Genomic DNA, 20,181 nt, shown 5'->3' on the forward strand with positions numbered 1-20,181 from the left:
TGACATTAACACTGATAGTCATTGTCCAGTAATGATCGGAAAATCACAGTTAAGCTTTGAGCGCTAAGCATTTCAAACTTTCAATTGCTTCTCCTGCAAAATGTATTCCAAATGACATCCATCATTCTTGCAGTGGACTCTTCATATGAAAGCGCTCTTGTAATAAAGTTTAGAGTTCAGTTGTTGTTCAATGCCGAGCTTATTTCAACTGAGTCATGAGTATTTCTTCAATGGTTACGCTTTAAAATGTCACTTGCAATTATGGACCGTTTTAACAAAACTCAACAGACACCAGATTTTCTGATTTGCAGGTTTGATGGATGAATTTTCAAACAGGCTCACATAATGGACCACTGGCTTTGAAAGCTATCTGATTCCTAGTAATCGGTTGTGAGCGATAATTTGTTCGTGTAAGTGTGACTTCCTTAGTTATTAATTCTATGAATAGATGCGATTTCAAATTTCATGTTTTATTTAACGACGATCGCAACTGCCTACGTTATATCAGCGTCTACGGTGTGCCGGAATTTCGTCCCTCAGGAGTTCTTTTACATTCCACTAAATCTAGTGACATGAGCCTGTCCCATTTAAGCACACTTAAGCCTGGTTCAGATGGTGCTAGTTTCTGTGATGGATTCCAAGGTGGCTGAGCTGATGGGTAGCCTGAGTGCTCACTTGCCGGAAGTAATGCTCTCTGGTGGCTCCTTTGGTGGCTACCTTGCTGGATTTCGAGGGTAGGTTCCTTGCTATTTTTCGTGATGGTTTGCAGGCTGGAACCAAAGATAATATAATATCACCACAGAAACCATGTCGCTATGTTCGTTGTTTTCCAACTAAACCTGTTTTTTTCTATATTTTTTAGTTTCTAAGAAACAACAATTAAATATCGGACTTTGGCTGTTTTTCTCTTATGGCTTAAATACCTTATTACGACATTTACTACTGTTAATGTAGGACTTTATTTGTTTTCCACTCACGGTTTAGTTTCTTTTTGACCATGAGTGTTAGCAACAGATGAAACAGCAGATGATTTTCCAATTCGGACTATGAAAAGAGCCAGCTCCGTGTGAACAACAACCATCACCGTAGCCAACACGGGAGCCAGCATCGTATCCACCACGGCACCCAGCTTGCTAGCCATCATGGGAACACATAAGAAAGCAACCACCGTCTGAATCGGGCTTTAAATTCCATCGACCTGGGCCGGGATCGAACCCGCAACCTCGGACACATAGGGCCAGCGCTATACCGCCTGTGCCACCCAGGGCGACAATAGATGGCGAAGATAAGTCAGTGTCGCTAATAGTACATAAATATATCTGCATTATAGAATTCAAAATTTCACCCTCTTCTAATGAATGTAAAAAGCAGTGGAAGTATTTAAATTTTATCAATTTGTTATATTTTTGGTTCTGACTTATCCTGTGGTTAGAAAGTTCGCTTGCACGATCAGAAAATTAGAAATGCTATGCATAGACATTTCGCTAGCCCGCGCTACGAGCGTGCTAAACTAGCCCCGGCTATCGAGTGATTATTTGTACAGAATTCATATCATATCATATCATCATATCATATCATATCATATCATATCATATCGCTAACACTGGTTTATGAATACGAAAAACGTTAGTTCGCTGATCATTACCGGAAGCCCGCGCTAAGAATGTCTATGAATTTGGCCCCTAGTGTCTTTGAACGCCAGTGTACATCCAGAAAATGACAAAACTCAAAATTTTCCGTTGAAACGATGGCCTGAATATCTAGAGTTTTCACAAAACTCAACATCTTGTCGAAGGGAATGAAATTACTAACACAAATATCCTCCGAATGCATATTATAAAACAGCAACATCACTAAACGTTGAATAATTGAGATGTGTAATGTTTTGTATACTTGTTGAAGAACTCGACAGCAGATGGCATGCATCGTCAAGGAGATATTTTTCACATCATTACAAGATGTCACTCCGCAGCTTATTGGCGGTTATATATGACGGAATTGTGCAGCGTCATGATGTAATTGAAAATTGTAATAGAAACATATTCGAGGTCACTAACTCTAGAGCCACAATAGAGAGTGGTCCGAAATTCACCTAAAGGAATGGCACAATGTTATTTCATTGCAATAACTGAGTCTGAAATAGTCTTGTCAACATTTGAATTCAATGCAGCTTATAGGCATGAGTTAAGTTACATATTAATATTATAGCCTACAGTATTATTTATGTCAAAAAATCTGAAATTGCTTAAACTTTGTTAATAAATAAGTTTACAGAAAAAAATCTGTGCTGTATGAGGGATACACCGGCACGTAGAATACGTATCCTGTTTCGAGAATAGAAACGACAGTTGTGTTGGTTAGAAAGTTATATTTTTATTTCCGTTCCTAATTAAGGAACATCGTTTCAAAATGAGTTTTCTTCACCTTACTGTTTCTTTTTCGTGAAGTGAAAAAATATGTTCTGTTCCATTCAACGTTAACACTTCCTTTTTAACATCATATTAAGATAGGAGAAAACTCATTGTGTTACTTTAACTTACCGTTACCGATTTGAATTTTGCCTTCATAAAATTAGAAACAATGCTACCTATTGAACTTTTTAATAATGGTGAAAACACGTTTTGAAACAATGTTTCTCAAATGGAGAGTATGAGTTTATGGTAAGAGAATTAATTCATGCGGGGATTCAATATATTTTCTCTTCATATGAAGCCACTTTCCGAAATTAGTTGAAGCTCACAACAAATTTTTCACTGTGGTTTAAAGTGTATCATATATATCTATTATCATTTTAGTATTACAGAACTCGCAAAATAAATCAAAAGAGTGTTCTCACAAGCCTGTAGCTGCTCTCGATGCCGAGATATTACTGAAAAAGGCACGGCTAATTTTATATACAACTACTGCTTCCCTTATATCCATAGGGAAGAGAGATAGCATCATATGGCGTGACCACATAAGTTCAATTCGTACATAGCCTAATTGCAAATAACATTAGCATCCCTATCCGGCGCTAGGAAAGGCAGCCACGTTATTTTTTTAATTGGTTTATTTTTCAACGCTTTATCAACTGAGATTGTTATCTAGCGTCTCAATGAGATGAAGGTGATAATGCCAGCGATATGAGTCCAGGGTCCAGCGCCGATAGTCACCTAGCATTTGCTCTTAACGGGTTGAGGGAAAACCCCGGAAAAACCTAAACCAGATAATTTGTCCCAACCAAGATTTGAACCCGGGTCCGCTAGTTTTACGATCAGACGTGCTAACCGATACTCCACAACGATGGACTTATGTGTCTCTCAGAAGGAAGGGGGAAAGGAATAAGGCTATTGCTTTCCCAGTGCGTAGAAGTAGGAGATCCGTGTTCGATCCTCGGCGCCGGAGCGATTTTTTTTTCCGTTAATAACAAGTGGTAACCATCACAGATAATTCTGTAGGACCAAAAATTAATCTCTACATAATTTTTAGAGGCTGAAAATCCGCAGTCCAGTAACAGGAAAAACTTTGAACCAAACTTTACATTACAAATTTAATTTCTGCCAGCCACACCAATGTATTTGCGGGGGAATTGCTGATATTTACGGCCATCATGCACTCAGCTGTGCGAGGAGCAAGGGTCGCATTCCCAGACATACATCACTCAATGATTTCATTAAAAGATCTCTGACTTCTTGTGGCATCCCGTCTCTTCTGGAACCACCAGGTATTAGGCGCGTGGATGGTAAACGACCCTTAATTCCATGGTCTAGAGGAAAATCTTTAATTTGGGACTCCACTTGCATTGGCACTCTAGCTCCATCTCACTTGCCGAATACCTCCAGACGGGCAGCATCTGCTGCTGAATTAGCCGTGAAGAAGAAAGTCAATAAACATGCTCATCTTTTAGACAATTATATCTTTGTCCCCTTTGCTGTGGAGACCTTCGGTCCTGGGAGTCATAACGCCCAAGTTTTGGTATCTCAAATCGGCCAAATTTTGATCTCCATTACTGGTGATCCCCGTTGCACTACTTATTTGCGTCAACGCTTAAGTATTGCTATTCAACGCGGAAAAGCAAAGAGCATTTTTAGATACTCTTCCGGAATCCAGCCCTTTGGACGAACTCTTTCTTCTGTAAAATGTATTAAGCATTCTGTGTGTAAATAATTTAAGTTGGTTCGTGGTCAACTTTTTTCAATTTTATTTCGAAATTCAGTTCAGTTTCATAGTAAACCCACGGAAAAAACCACAGACTGATAAACCACGAGCTTTACAATAAAAATAAGACACTGAATTTAATAACATAATTCTATTTCAGCAGCGGAAGTATTTGATTCTGATATAGTGTAACTACGTGTCCATCACGTTTCCCAGGCGACCGCAGGTATACATGTCTGCGTGGTCAGTCCCTCATCTCTTCCGGTGAAACCAAACATCTAAATGTGTGAGTGCGGCCAGAGAAAGTGCTAACACGTGGAGATGCGGTGGAGCATGCTGTATAATATCTGAATTGACAAACAGACTCTGTACGCGTAGGCTAGTACTGTAGTTCCCCTTATCAGTAGAAGATAGTGCACAAAATAGTAGGCGCAACTCTGGAATGCGTTTGACGGTGTAAAAATTAGGCCTACTTCTGTATTGTAGGTGATGTTTAACTGTCCAAAGACAGATTCGGACCTCATAAGTGACACCAATAAAGCATCACTAATGAGGCAACTAAGCCAATAAATAACGGGATAGGACCTGTTCTTTTTCCCCTCCATTCACATCGCTGCCTATCAACATACAGCGTATTCCGAATCTCACCGGTCCGGTGGCATCAATGACGTCACGTTGCAGCGAAATAGGGAACAAAACTGCTGGAAGGATCGATGCTGTCATGGCGACTGTACAAGTTGTTTTCTGTGCTACGCTAGCAAAATTTTGCGAAATTTTCGTACTCCCATCTCGTTCAAAGAAAAGATAGCATAAACAATTTATTTCTTGAACCGGTAGTAATAACTGGTCCGTTGACATGTTCGCTCATAAGCCATTAACATATTGTTTTTACGTTGTGCTCATCACAAACAATACAGCAGAACACACCGCCATGACACAACAGTGCACGATGTCATTCGTCTGCTAATTCCCGCCCTATACAAGAACCAATCAGATTCACTGATGGCGGCTGATGGAGACTGCCACCACCTCTGCAAGTTGATGGCACCGGTGCGACACCGGTGGAGCATAAATGACGTCATCGGTGGAATTCGGAACACCGTGATGCCATCGGATTGCTCACCGGTGAGATTCGGAATACTCCCATACAGTGACACCTCTCATTTATGGACAACGAAGGGACGCAACAATCTGTCCGCATCTGGGAGGTGTCCTTTATTGGGAGGGAGCCTCCCCAATCAAACAGTAAATTTATAATATGCATTATGTATCCCTTCACGCTTTAAATTAAATGTATTACTGTAGTTTAATTCTAATTACAGCTTACTACAGTAAATTCTTTGCAACTTTGAACTACAGTAGATAAAAACGAAAAAGGAAAATACAGTACTGTGCCATGCAATTTTATTTTACGTCTACAGTTATGCAGTACTGTAATTTACAGTTTTCAACTTAACCTTTATATTCAGGTTCCATGTCTCTCGAAACAGAACAACTGATTGAAGTAAAGAGAATAATCCTACTAAAGTCTGTGTGATGTATCTTGTCTCACTATGAAAAAAGAGAGAAAGGAGATATGTCTTACTTCGTCTGTGTTGTTATGGCGATGGGGGAGTGGAGCGGTGCTGTCCATCCGTCCAGTGGCGGAAGGGACTAGTTGATACATTCTGTAGCACAAAATAAAATAACAAAATATCTCTCTTCGTACTGTGTAGTTCCGTCACTGAGCTTGTCTTTCAAGAAACTGAGTTCCGGCAGCCTGTACAATAACAAGGCTTTGAAAGGAATCCTGAAAATTTACAACCCTCCTGTAATCTCCACCCTCATTTGAAGGGACTTGGTTTTATTGCTACTGAGACAAGATAAACCTTACCAGGTATAACCGTATCATGTGTCGGATACAATTTCACGATCGCAGAAACCTTGGACCCATCAGACAGGTTACATTTTATGACTCTGTTTATTCACCCGATTCCAGCTAACAAGGGGTAGCCGGCTGGGCTAGTGGTAGCCTACGAGACCCTTATTGGCTTTGTTCATGTTAAGGAATTTCTGTACAGTTCTCAAAACTAAATTTTCCATTTTTATAACACATTAGGTCTTGAAAATCAAGTTCTGTCCGCAGTCAGGAGGTAAAGCAAGCTTTAGGACTGTGAAACAGCTGTCCGTGTCCGTGTCTGAGAGTGTCCGTAAACGAGAGTTACATTTATCATTATTTATATATTATTTCAGTTGAGATATAAAAATCTGTCCGTATTTGAGGAGTGTCCGTATCTTGGGAGTGTCTGTAAGGAGAGGTTTCACTGTATTTCACTAACCACACCAAGATGTATGCAGACAATTTGTTCTTTCTCGGACGCATACCGTTATGTGACATGTATTGCCTGATAAATAATACAGGCACATATTAGTCAGAACCTCAATCATAGGTAGTGGATTATGTTATCTAATTAAGTGAAAAATTGTTTTAAAGGCCTTTTTTGTGTTTTATTTCAATGTAAGTGAAAGTGTTTCTGATAATATAATTGAAAAATAGAAACAATGTCACAAAATAAATAGTCTGCGATTATTATAGTTAAAATAATTCATTCATTGTTTAAACATTATGAGTAACTCTAGGTGCAAAAAAATAAACAGGTTGTTACTACATTGAAAATCGCGCGTAATTGGCTTGTTATATCACGCGTGCCGATAAAAGCAATGACGTATTTGCTATGACGTAATACCGGAACGCTTGCTAGCTAGGTTATCGCTTCTACGCGCGACGTAACAAGAAATGAAATGCAGGACTGATGGTAACGTATAATTTATTTCCAATCTTTAACAATTATGTATCACTTTTGTAATATCACATAAAACAGTTCTGTGGTTCAGAGAAACTATATTAACAAAATAAAGAAACATTTGTAACATAACCTGCAAGGTCATCCGTTATTCTTTACTCAATATCGATGCCAGACGCTACTAATCGAAACGAACATATGAAGACAATATGTCAACTATGGATTCCGAATTGAATTTCACTATCGTTCGTGCGACAAACATTCACTCATGCCATAATCATCAAGATTATCCGCTTGTTGCATAAATAACTATTAAATTTTCTTATGTAGGCCCAAAGGCGGAGTTATGGGGGGCATGCGGGCACTGCCCCCCCAAATTTGTCTGAACTTTTTTTCTTGTGTTAATGTTAGAAAGTATTGAATTCAAAAGATTTTTCTTGATTTTGTTTATGACTAAGTTTCTGTGCTTAAATTGACGAATTAATGTCTTCAGATCATGTGTCTGGACTATAATGTATATTTTAAATTTATTTATTTATTTATTTTATTTATTTATGCCTATAACAGGGCAAAGCCCCAATTACAATAGACAGTACAGATATTCGTTTACAAAAAAAAACATAACATGAAAAAAAAAGATATAAAACAGATACAAGTGTAAATACAAATTAAAATGAAAAATGAGAAAAGGAAAGAAAAAAAAAAGAACAGACAAATAGATACTACCTAAATAAGAGATACAGATATAGATATAAATGAAAAATACAAAAAAATATATATATAAATGAAAAATAGTTAGATATAGATACCATAGCCAAAAATGTAAAATGTAGCTATAATTGGCAAATTACAGACTAACAAATAGCAATATTATATAAAATCAACTACCTTCATTATATTAATAAGAAAATGTTTGTATTCCATATACGAAACGCAGAAATCTAGATCCCATGTTTTACATATTTCATTTAAATTTGAACACATTTTTAACACTGGTGAATTTTTATGTGCGGAAGTGTGCTGAATGTATAAGAATTTCTATACCTCATTTGAGAAATGAAAGCACTGTAATGTTTCTTTTGTAACAGCCTGTACTCATGTGTTAGAAGTCTGCAGGTGTTCAGGCCGCCACTTGGAGAAATATGAATAACATGCTTCAGAACAATGCAGAAAAAAAGAAAAGTGATCCCGGTATAATGTGTAAACTTAAAGACGAGATTAAATAAAATAATTAGAGTTTATATTTTATATATCTTCAGGAAGGTAAGTTTCATATAAAAAGTTTCTGTTAACACTAACGGTATCACGTTCAATCTATGACGCAGGGAGGAGGTAAATGATGTCCTCCATAACCTCATTATATGGGGATTTTATGGTTTTGCTTTGCCTCCCAAGGAAATGGTTCTCTCTCCGCTTATGTGTAGACCTATTTATAAAAAATTGATTAACCTCTAAAATGTCATAATTATTTACAAAAAATGTGATTGGGGTCAAAAAAGATTCCAGATAAGTAGCATGAAATTCTAGAGCAGCTAAGTTGCGGGGGTTAAATGAGAAATTAGGGGCGTTAAAATTAATAAATCTGGAGAAGAGGAATTCAGGAAGAAATAATGGAAGGAACTCAGGTTTGAGAAATCGGTAATAAAGAGTTTTAAATAAAGGGATGAAGGTAGAAAAGAGAAGAAAGTTATGGAATGAGGAGGTAAACATCCCCAAATTTTCCACAACATAATGATGAAAATTAAATTACGAGGATGGATAACGGAATTCTTGCCCTCCGCTTGTGTTCAAATTACAGCTGTTGGTGGAAATCAATCACGTGGTGAGAGCAGCGGCTTATTTGTAATAAAAAGGCGGCATCCCACAGTTTTAAAACTCGTTTATTGAAAACACAACAAATTACAAGAGCTACACAATGAATACTGGTGCATCGCACTAGTACACTGTAATAACAGACCTCACAGAAGCGAAATAAATCATATACACCATTCCCATGCTTCAGCAGTGCCATAAATTACAGCTTTTAACAAAATGTTATAATATAATTCACTGAAATAAGAACCATAATATTTTAAAGGCAGTAATTACTGAGAACGTCTTAAAATAGTACCATTAGAACAAAATGTCGACCATAAGCACGATTTATTTTACAGTAAGTTTAAAAGTGTATAGAAAATTGTAAGTTAGGTGTAGATTCTCAAACTTGTTGGGCTGTTACTTTCTTTAAACATCCCTGTGTACGTATTAGGTACTCTATCGGAATACAGTGTTTATTATAATTAATGAATTCGTTTATGAAGTATTATAGTATAACAAGTCACGAACAAGTGCGAAATTTAAAAATTGCTTACAAGTACAAAATTTTGTCCAATATTCTTTTGAGAAGATTAACTCCATATGTAGATGAAGTTATTGGGGACATCAGTGTGGTTTTAGGCGTAATAGATCAACTATTGACCAGATATTTTGTATTCGACAGATAATGGAGAAAAAATGGGAGTCTAAGGGTACAGTGCATCAGTTATTCATAGATTTCAAAAAGGCATATGACTCGGTTAAGAGAGAAGTTTTATATGATATTCTTATTGAATTTGGTATTCCCAAAAAACTAGTTAGATTAATTAAAATGTGTCTCAGTGAAACGTATAGCAGAGTTCGTATAGGTCAGTTTCTGTCAGATGCGTTTCCAATTCACTGTGGACTAAAGCAAGGAGATGTAATATCACCTTTACTTTTTAACTTTGCTGTAGAGTATGCCATTAGGAAAGTCCAGGATAACAGAGAGGGTTTAGAATTGAACGGGTTACATCAGCTGCTTGTCTATACGGATGTTAGGAGAAAATCCACAAACGATTAGGGAAAACACGGGAATTTTACTTGAAGCAAGTAAAGAGATCTGTTTGGAAGTAAATCCTGAAAACACAAAGTATATGATTATGTCTCGTGACGAGAATATTGTACGAAATGGAAATATAAAAATTGGAAATTTATCTTTTGAAGAGGTGGAGAAGTTCAAATATCTTGGAGCAACAGTAACAAATATAAATGACACTCGGGAGGAAATTAAACACAGAATAAATGTGGGAAATGCCTGTTATTATTCGGTTGAGAAGCTTTTATCATCCAGTCTGCTGTCAAAAAATCTGAAAGTTAGAATTTATAAAACAGTTATATTACCGATTATTCTTTATGGTTGTGAAACTTAGACTCTCACTTTGAGAGAGGAACATAGGTTAAAGGTGTTTGAGAATAAGGTGCTTAGGAAAATATTTGGGGCTAAAAGGGATGAAGTTACAAGAGAATGGAGAAAGTTATACAACACAGAACTGCACGCATTGTATTCTTCTAAGTAAGTTTGGTCAATACCTACTTGTTTGTTTTTTTTTTTTTTTTTAGATTAGTTCATAAACATATGAATATCAAAATGTGGAATGCTTCTTCCCCTCAACCTCTCCAGAGAGTAAACACATGATATGCCGTGCCCAACTATATGTTATATACGAGTATATCTGTCCAAGACATTTTAAGTCATCAGTGATTTGATTCCTTCTTATAGAAGTGGCGATAAAGTTGAGATTTCGTCTACTATACTGATATTGCGGAGACGACAGATATCCTACGTGAGAAGTACATTAGTGATATGAATGCTTACATTATGTGATGCAGTAATAAAAATAATAATAATAATAATAATAATAATAATAATAATAATAATAATAATAGTTTTATTTTTCCTGATATATTATTTTATTCATGCTGAAGGTTATGTTCCCTGATTTGCCATTAAAACACTCGAATTCTAATGACATATTTTCTAAAGAATTTACCATATAGCTCATTTCAAAATTTTCTTCAAAATTTTAAAACAGTTTCACTTAAAAATACTAGCCAATAGTTAAAGAAAATACAGATCAAACTCGTCTTTGAACAGCAAAGCTAGCAATTCTGACACTATTCTGAGAAGAGTATCGATAATTTTTTTCAATCGGACTACTCCAATATACAGGACGTTCAGAAAAATGCTGAAAAGGAAGCACAAGATGTGGTAGATGAGAAATTAAGACTGTTAGGGGAGAATATACAGCTTATCGTTTAAATAAAGTGTAAATTAATATGTTATACCTTACAATCCTTCAGTCCTGGTGAAATTAAATTTGGAATATGCTTTATTTTTTGTATTTTCAACATTTCCAAAGAACTGTCCATAACTAACAGTAATTAGTTTCCAAAATTTGGACAAAACTGAACATTCATCAAGTATTTCCCTAATATTTTCCATAAATCTAAGTATTTTAAATTACTTTTCCTTTAGATTGTTTGTAAAATGACATGAGTTAAAATTTGTTGCCCATCTCTTCAAAAAATACTTTTTTCTTAAAGTTTTATATAATGCGTTATTATTTTGACATTTTCATAACTCATATTAATTCATACAAATTAGATAACAAATGCTACCATATAATGTTTTAGATATATGTTTTAATTCTATTTGTATATTTTAACACTGATGTACTGAATATTGCTGTATGAATACCTTAACAAGATATCATGTACTGTACTATTGCACTTTTAGTAAAGAACAAAGGTGCATGGAAGATGAAGGATGTGGGAAAAATGGCAATGATAAAGTAGGAGGGGGAAGTGAGAGGTTAAATAAGTGGAAGTGAAGGAAAGGAAGAAGTAATTAAAAATAAGGATGGTAACTCTGCATTGAGGAACAGTACAGAAAGATTAGATAAAGTGAAACTTAAAGATTTTGAAAACAGATTGCTAGATGCATGTAAAGAAACATTTGTGCGAGATCGTGCGTATTTGCTTGTTTTCCGCACAAAACCAATACGCGGTAAGTGTGAAATACCACATTCAGTATTCCCAACGTAACACACACAACAATTTCCCTCTTCTTACCTCTTAAGCGCCATATTCATTTTACTGCTTTAGGCTTTTAACATATTATTTTTAGAGACGTTTAACATAGTAATAATTATAAATTGGAAACTTACCACTGCAATTTCACCTAAATTGCAATGTTAATTATTGTTTTTAAATATTTGCAAAAATTAAGTAAACTCTACAACACCACAAAAGTTACTGTATTTGTAATGCAAGTAACATTAAGGAAGCCGTGAAAAAATCAACAAGATTCCAGATGCCGATGTTATTACTGCAATATGTTATATAAATATTATTGTTAAAATATTAAAATGAAAAGTAAATCATTACATTACCTTACCGTTTGTTTTAAGTTCGCATTTATAGACTGGGGGGAAAAAAAAAAGACAGACGTATATCACGGCCTGCTGGAATATAGTAAACACAGAAAACATTTTATAGCAACAATGTTGAAGATAGATATTTTAGTTTTTAAAAGTTGCCGTCATTGAAGAGAAACCAAGATGGAGATTTCATTGCAACTAATTAGAAATTCGTCTTTCAGGTATGTAATAAACGATCTTCGCACAAAATAATGTACGATACACGAGCGGTATGTTTGTTTTCATGTTCTCGGAAATTAAAAAAGCTCAACTACGTTTCGCTTTTTCAATCTTTTCCTCGAACATGAAAACATCAACATACCGCTCTTGTAACGCATATTACTATTAAGGGAAGCTTAAAGTTGGGAAAGTAAGGCACGAGAAGGGAGCGTAAATAAAGTAGATGTTATCGACTTAAGATAGTAAATACATAAGGGAAAGGAAAGTAGGTACTTGTTGAGAAACGTGGAGAATGATTTATAAAATATGAAACTGTGTCGTTAAGTGGAAGACAAAGACAAATATAATGAATAAGTGATTCAGAGGGATGTTTGAAGTTAAAAAACGAAGTAGTAAATGAAGTAGATGTTAATTAAGTTGTCATACAGAATTGTATAGTACTAGACAGTTAATATAAAAATAATCAGACATGAGGATGGAGGTAATCTAGTACGCTTAGGAAGAAGGATAGAGCCATAACTAAGAATTATATAATAGTCATTTAATATATAATAGTTTTATATTTAGTAACGTTTCATATTACAATAAGAGTTTGATAACCAGTAGAGTATTGTAATATGAAATTATGATAAGTATATCGTACAACGTTTTATCCACTTTGATAAAAAATTATTTTTTATAAAAGTACAGTAATTATATTATTTATATTAGTTTTGAATATATTTTTTGTGGAAAGACAATTGTATTATTATTAGCAAGTACCTTACTATAATAATAACTTACAGCTGTATACTACCAGCATTGGCGTGAGTGCGAAAAATCGCGGACCTGACATCTAGCGCAGAGGGATGGAATTACGTCCACATATACAAATATTAACATAGCGAGATTCGGACTATTGTTTAAAACGTGAGTTACTAATGTGGAATTATATATGAACCACTTAAGAAATGTTGAATAATATTTAATCTAAAATTATTATCTTATATCAAAGCTGTATATTATGAGAAATATTGCATACTTCATATTACTTTCCGTAATTAATTGTTACATATTTTTTCTTTGGTTTACCGAGACAAAATCAATCTGATATTAGGAATGAATTTACAGTAATGTTTTATATACGCATTGCTGACAACTGCAAAGATAAAATTGATAGTAATCTGATGCTTGTAATAATTAGTAAAGGCATGTGAACAACAATAAAACTTAATTTGATAAAACCTTAAAATCCAATACATTTTAACTTCTATTTATTTATTAGGTCTAAATAAAAAAAACTAATTTGTATTTTTCTATCAACACAAAGACGAAGGAATTAGGCCTACTAAAGAATGTTGTTGGCTCACGTTTTATGAACTGTCGGAAATCGAAAGTACGATTTGGGGCAATTTGTAATGCTGCAATTGCCACAATTATAAACAGCACATATACACCCTGACATTTTAACACTAGTACTAATTCATAAAACTGTTAACAAATTAACTAGCCCAGCAACAATATACATTGCAGTTGATTACAGCTTGTTTCGCGAGTATCTCCATCCCGGCAGGTAGGTAGCAGCACCATCGTCGTTCGCACGTAAAACTGCTAGCTGTCCGGTATTATTATAGTAAGGTATTTGTTATTAGTTTCTTCCTGCTAGAAGCGATTCGTTTATGTTTGTTTAATTAATTTTGAACACGATAGGATTTTGTTTATACAGAAGAACAGCAGTACTAGGAGAAATAAACAAATATTGTCAAAATAAATTGAAACGAGGATTCAGAGATTGAAAATGCTGAAAATTCTGCAAATGAATATTTAGCACCATCGAAATCCCGCGTAATATATGAAGTGGAATATAAAAAATTTGAAGATTGGTGTTCCAAAAAAATGTATTGTTGTTTTCCCCAACCATGAGGCAAATGTCAGGTAATATTTTGACGAATGCTCGGGCCTCAACTCATCTCACTACATCTCGCCAAAATATTGTAAAAAATTGTAGAAAATCGCAAAATTGTAAAATTGTAAAAATTGTAAAATATTGTAAAAATTGTAAAATATTGTAAAAATTGTAATTCAGGAGCGTTTCTGCTAAACTCGACAGTTGCATAAAACTACTTTTTTCGGAAGACGAGTTTTATTATAAGTATAGTAGTATACACAGTTTTTGTTGTGGGAAGGAGATATTTCTAATAATAATAATAATAATAATAATAATAATAATAATAATAATGATTTATTTTAGCTGGCAGAGTTAAGGCCGTAAGGCCTTCTCTTCCACACAACCAGCAAAAAGTGTATATACATATGCATGAACTTACAAAGAATTCAACAATTTGATTTAGATGAGAGTTACATGTATACAAGAGTTATTTACGAATTAAACAACAAAATACTATGAACTATTAATTAAACACTGAAATAAACTGGGTAGCAGAATTAAACTAAAATACATAGAATGTTAATATATTTCAAATTATATTAGATAATAGAAAGAGATTATTATGAGACAATTTTGAAAATGCAGCACAATCAGGATGATGTCTAAAGAAAAAAAGCAACAGTGTAGTCAGTAATATTTTAAATCAGTATGATTGGAGTGAAATGCTAATAAGGTTATCTTTTAAGCTGTTCTTAAAGGTGTTTGTTGTCTTGCAGCCCCTAATACTTTGTGACAAGGAATTCCATTGACGCGAGGTGGATATTGTAAAAGATGAGGAATAACAAGATGTTCTATGAAGAGGTATATTTAGCGTGCCACAGATAAGTGATCTGGTATTTACGTCGTGGTTAGAGTATAGATAAGAGAAACGAGACGAAAGGTAATTTGGTGTTGAGGTGTGCAGAATTCGAAAGAGTAAAGACAAAGAGTGTAAAGTTCTGCGTTCTTTAAGTCGGAGCCACGAGAGACTTGCGAAGGACGGTGATATGTGATCATATCGTCGGATGTTGCACACGTATCTGATGCACATATTCTGAGCTCGCTGTAACTTGACTGACAGTTCAGAACTTAGATCACTTAACAAAACGTCACAATAATCGAAGTGCGGCATTACTAGGGTTTGTACTAGGGTAAGTTTTAGTTGCTGGGGCAAGAAGTTTCTCAAGCGACTCAAAGAGTGAAAGGAGGAACAGATTTTCTTTATCGTTTCTTTAACTTGAAAATTCCAACTTAGATTATTATCAAAAAAGAAGCCAAGATTTTTTACGACAGATGAATAAGGGATTAGCGTGTTGTTAAGGGTAACAACTGAAAGATTACTGTTATTAAGGGAGTTAACTACACGCTTATGTCCAATAATTATGGCTTGAGTCTTACTTGGGTTAAGTGCGAGTCCGAAATTGGCCGCCCAAGTGGAGACAGTGGCTAGGTCACAATTTAACTTGTCAATCGATTCATTGATCGTATTGGGTCTGGAATGTATGTAAAGTTGTAGGTCGTCGGCATAGAGGTGATATCGGCAATACTGTAAGTTCTTTGATACGTCATTAATGTAGATAGAGAAAAGTAGTGGTCCTAATACGGAGCCCTGCGGCACTCATCCTCTACGCACGGTATGAACCGAGTTATGCAAAATCTGACTGCATAGGGTGATACAGAAGCTAACATCATATGATTGTGATATATAACTCATTTTCGCAAAATTTTGCATCTATCGAGTTTAGCAAAAACGCTCTTCAATTGTAATCTTGTAAAATTTTGACTTGTTCTACATATTAAAGCTTCATTGCTAATTTGGATTTAGATTTAGATTTTATTTAATAATAACATATACGTAAAAATGTTACATTAAAATACCCCGAAAGAGCAAAGCTCGTGTTCGGGGACAGTTCCGTTACATAGATATACATTAATAAGTGAGTGAAAAAAGAGACGATGTTGAGATTGATGGATTAATATTAAATTATTATTAGTAGTATAATTAGTGCAGGTCATGTTGATATAGTAACCAAGATAAAATAGAAAAATACACTTATGATAGAAATAATTTTGTTTTACAATGCATGGTACATAATATATATACTGGGAAGTCTGTCATATAAATTTTTTAATTCTGGATTTGAAAATTTCATTGCTTAAAGTAGCCAATTCTGGATGAAATTTTATTATCGAATTATATAGACGTGGACCATAATTTGTACTGTGTAGTAAAGCAGCAGATGTGAAATATTTAGGTTCAACTAATTTAAGAATTTCATTTCGTCTTTTATTATGAGCATGTGGCTGAGCTACAAATTTCATTCTATTTTTATGATAGAATTTCATTAAAGAGTATTTATAAATTTGGTCAATTCTAAAAACATTCAATTCGGAATGGATCAAATTTGTTGGATAATCCAGTCGCCTTTTCAAACAAATTTTGATTATGCGTTTTTGCAACATAATTAGAGGAAAAAGAGCAGTTTTTGTAATGCCTCCCCATCCAGTTATACCATATTGGATAACAGATTCAACTATAGCCAAATAAACCAAACGTAATACATGAGTAGGCAAGTAATGTAATGAAATGAAAAAAATAATAATAATAATAAAATAAATTCCGTTTTATTTAATTTAATGTGTGATTCACATTACGCAACCAGTTACATAATAGCAGTATCATTACCTAAATAATTACGTAATAGATGTACCATTGGCTGCGTTGGGCCGGGACAGCACTAATTCAGCTATTCATTTTACTGAGTTACAGCAGCTGTGAGTTGCTGAACGACCAGATTGCAAAATGTCCGTTGTGTCTACAAAGAAACATGTCATTGTTCCGTCTACTCCGGAATATAAGACACATTAATTGTTGCCTACCGCAACACTTCCGCTGGCTTGCAGCGAATAAAATTTTGCTACAAAAAATGGCGACCGCTATTTCAGAGCTGTCAGTCAGCAAGGCGTTCAACGCAGTCGCTATTTCAGTTCTACCTCAGCACTGTCCCGGCTGAACGTAGCTATTACCTAACTAGTTGCGTAATGAATGTGTTTACAACATTTTTATTAGTGATGTAAAGGGGCAGGGCATAGTTGCGCCCCACGGTCAGATAAGATGCAGCAGATAAAAAGGGTCCCTGTTTTGTGGGCATATTTGCGCCCCGTTCCCATCAGGTAGAGAAAAGGGGATGGCATAGTTGCGCCCCGATGAAATACGTAGAGAAAAAGACACTACGGAAACTCGAGCCCCGTAATCAACCAACCTTAATGATTTCTTATTCGATTTAATATTTATTATCGATACCGTTAAAATGAACACCATGAAGTTGGCAGTACTTTATTAACTATTTTTCTACTGTTTATGCAGTGATTATCAATAGCCTACCGTTAAAATGAACACCATGAAGTTGGCAGTACTTTATTCACAGTTTTTCTACTGTTTATGCAGTGATTATCGATAGCCTGCCGTTAAAATGAACACCATGAAGTTGGCAGTACTTTATTAACTGACATATTCAAATGAGTGAGCCGTTGGAATATGGGGCCTTAGCAGTCTTGACATTTTATTAGTGATTTTCACACCGTCTGTGGCGTGTAGTGAGGTTAATTTAAATTAATGTTAAGTTTAGTTAAAAGGGTAAAGAGTTAATAATTCGCAATGGTTCTAAGTTTCAATTTTCGAAACCCTGTACCGTAGGGTTAAGATATCGATGTACAAACAAAAAATGCAGTTCATTTATTGTGTGTGATCGATAAAAAAAGTGTTATTTTAAATAGCAAAATTGATCATATGCTAGGCCTACTTGATTTCAATGCAGCTATCACTACAATATTTTTAAGTAATTTATTTATTTTATGACAATCACTTTCGTGTGTACTATGCCCATCGGGGCGCAACTATGCCATATCCATTCTGTTACCTGATTTCTTCGGGGCGCAACTATGCCATGTCCATTCTGCTACCTGATTTCTTCGGGGCGCAATTATGCCATGCCTAGGCCTCCCAATTGACCGCGGGGCGCAACTATGCCATACCGATGTAAAGTCCACATTAAATAATCAAAGTGGATAAAGAGGTTTTAAAGGTTAGGAAAGGAGAAGGAGAATAACCTGTGAGAATCAGACAAGAGTAACGAAAGGAGGAAAGTAACGTATAAAACACAAAAGGCAGATAAATGTTAAAGTGAATGTAATAGAGGTAAAGGTGACGCTTATACATAAATGTAAGAGCCACCACTACAAGTAACATGTATTGTTAACAATAAATATCATATCATATCATTGCACTTTTAGACAATTAAAGATTATGACTACGATACATTTTAACGTTAGCACTCTCTATCCCAAAACTTACGAATAGTTTCTAGTATTTCAAAGATCTTCAGGAAACATACAGGTCTACTATGGTTTCTATAATGATCTCAACTGCAAGTTAGATTCGATGTTTTAGTTATACTTAGGTTTCGTACGCCCCCAGACTTAATGAAATCCCATACAAAGAAATCTAGCCGTGTCGCAGATCAGGGGTTCACATTTCTTCCGGTTTCGAGCATTTCTTGGCATTTCAGCTGAACAGTCACTGTTTTTGGAACCACTACAGCACTGAACTCGGCACTGTCAGCTGTAGTCTGTGAGTTTATCAACAAGGCACATGAATTGTACTAGTGTTGAGGTTATTCTCAGTGCCAAGAGTGGTGGTGGTGGTGGTGCCCTCCATGGCCGCCTCCCTGACCTCCACCTCCACCTCCACCCCCACTTCCTCCGTGTCCTCCGTGACCTTTATGGTGAGGTTCCTTTATGACCTTGTAGATAGTGTGTGTGTGATGAATCTTCTTAATCTTGTAGGGTACATGGATCACCACTTTCTTCCTGTAAATAAATAAATACGTAAATAAATAAGTAAAGAAATAAATAAATAAGTAAATAAATAAACAAGTAAATAAATACATAAATAAACAAACAAATAATTAAATAAAAATAGATAAATAAGTAAATAAATAGGTAAGTAAACAAATAAATAGATAAATAATTGAATAATACATAAATAAGTAAATAAATGGATAAATAAATAACTAAATAAATAAATAGATAAATAAGTAAATAAATAATTGAAAAATAGGTAAATAAGTAAATAAATAGATAAGTAAATAAATAAATAGATAAATAATTGAATAATACATAAATAAGTAAATAAATGGATAAATAAATAACTAAATAAATAAATAGATAAATAAGTAAATAAATAATTGAAAAATAGATAAATAAGTAAATAAATAAGTGAATAAATAAATAAATAAATGAGTGAATGAATGAATAAATAAATAAATAAAACAATAAATAAGTGAATAAATAAGTAGTTGAATAAATAAATAAATAAATAACAATATAAGTAAATAAATAAGTAGGCTAAATAAATAGATAAGTAAATAAATAAATAAGCAAATAAATAACAATAGTTAAGTAAATAAATAAATAAGTAGACTAAATAAATAAATAAGTAATAAATAAATAGATAAATAATTGGAAAATAGAAAAATGAGTAAATAAATAAACAATTAAGTAAATAAATAAGTGAATAAATAAATAAATGAGTGAATGAATGAATGAATAAATAAATAAGTAAATAATTAAATAAAACAATAAATAAGTGAATAAATAAGTAGTTGAATAAATAAATAAATAAATAACAATATGAGTAAATAAATAAGTAGGCTAAATAAATAGATAAGTAAATAAACAAATAAGTAAATAAATAAATAATTAAGTAAATAAATAAGTGAATAAATAAATAAACGAGTGAATGAATGAATAAATAAATAAGTAAATAAATAAATAAGTAAATAAAACAATAAATAAGTGATTAAATAAGTAGTTGAATAAATAAATAAATAACAATATAAGTAAATAAATAGGCTAAATA

The sequence above is a fragment of the Periplaneta americana genome, chromosome 1 (assembly GCF_040183065.1).
Source record: "Periplaneta americana isolate PAMFEO1 chromosome 1, P.americana_PAMFEO1_priV1, whole genome shotgun sequence".
In the NCBI taxonomy this organism is placed as follows: Eukaryota; Metazoa; Arthropoda; class Insecta; order Blattodea; family Blattidae; genus Periplaneta; species Periplaneta americana.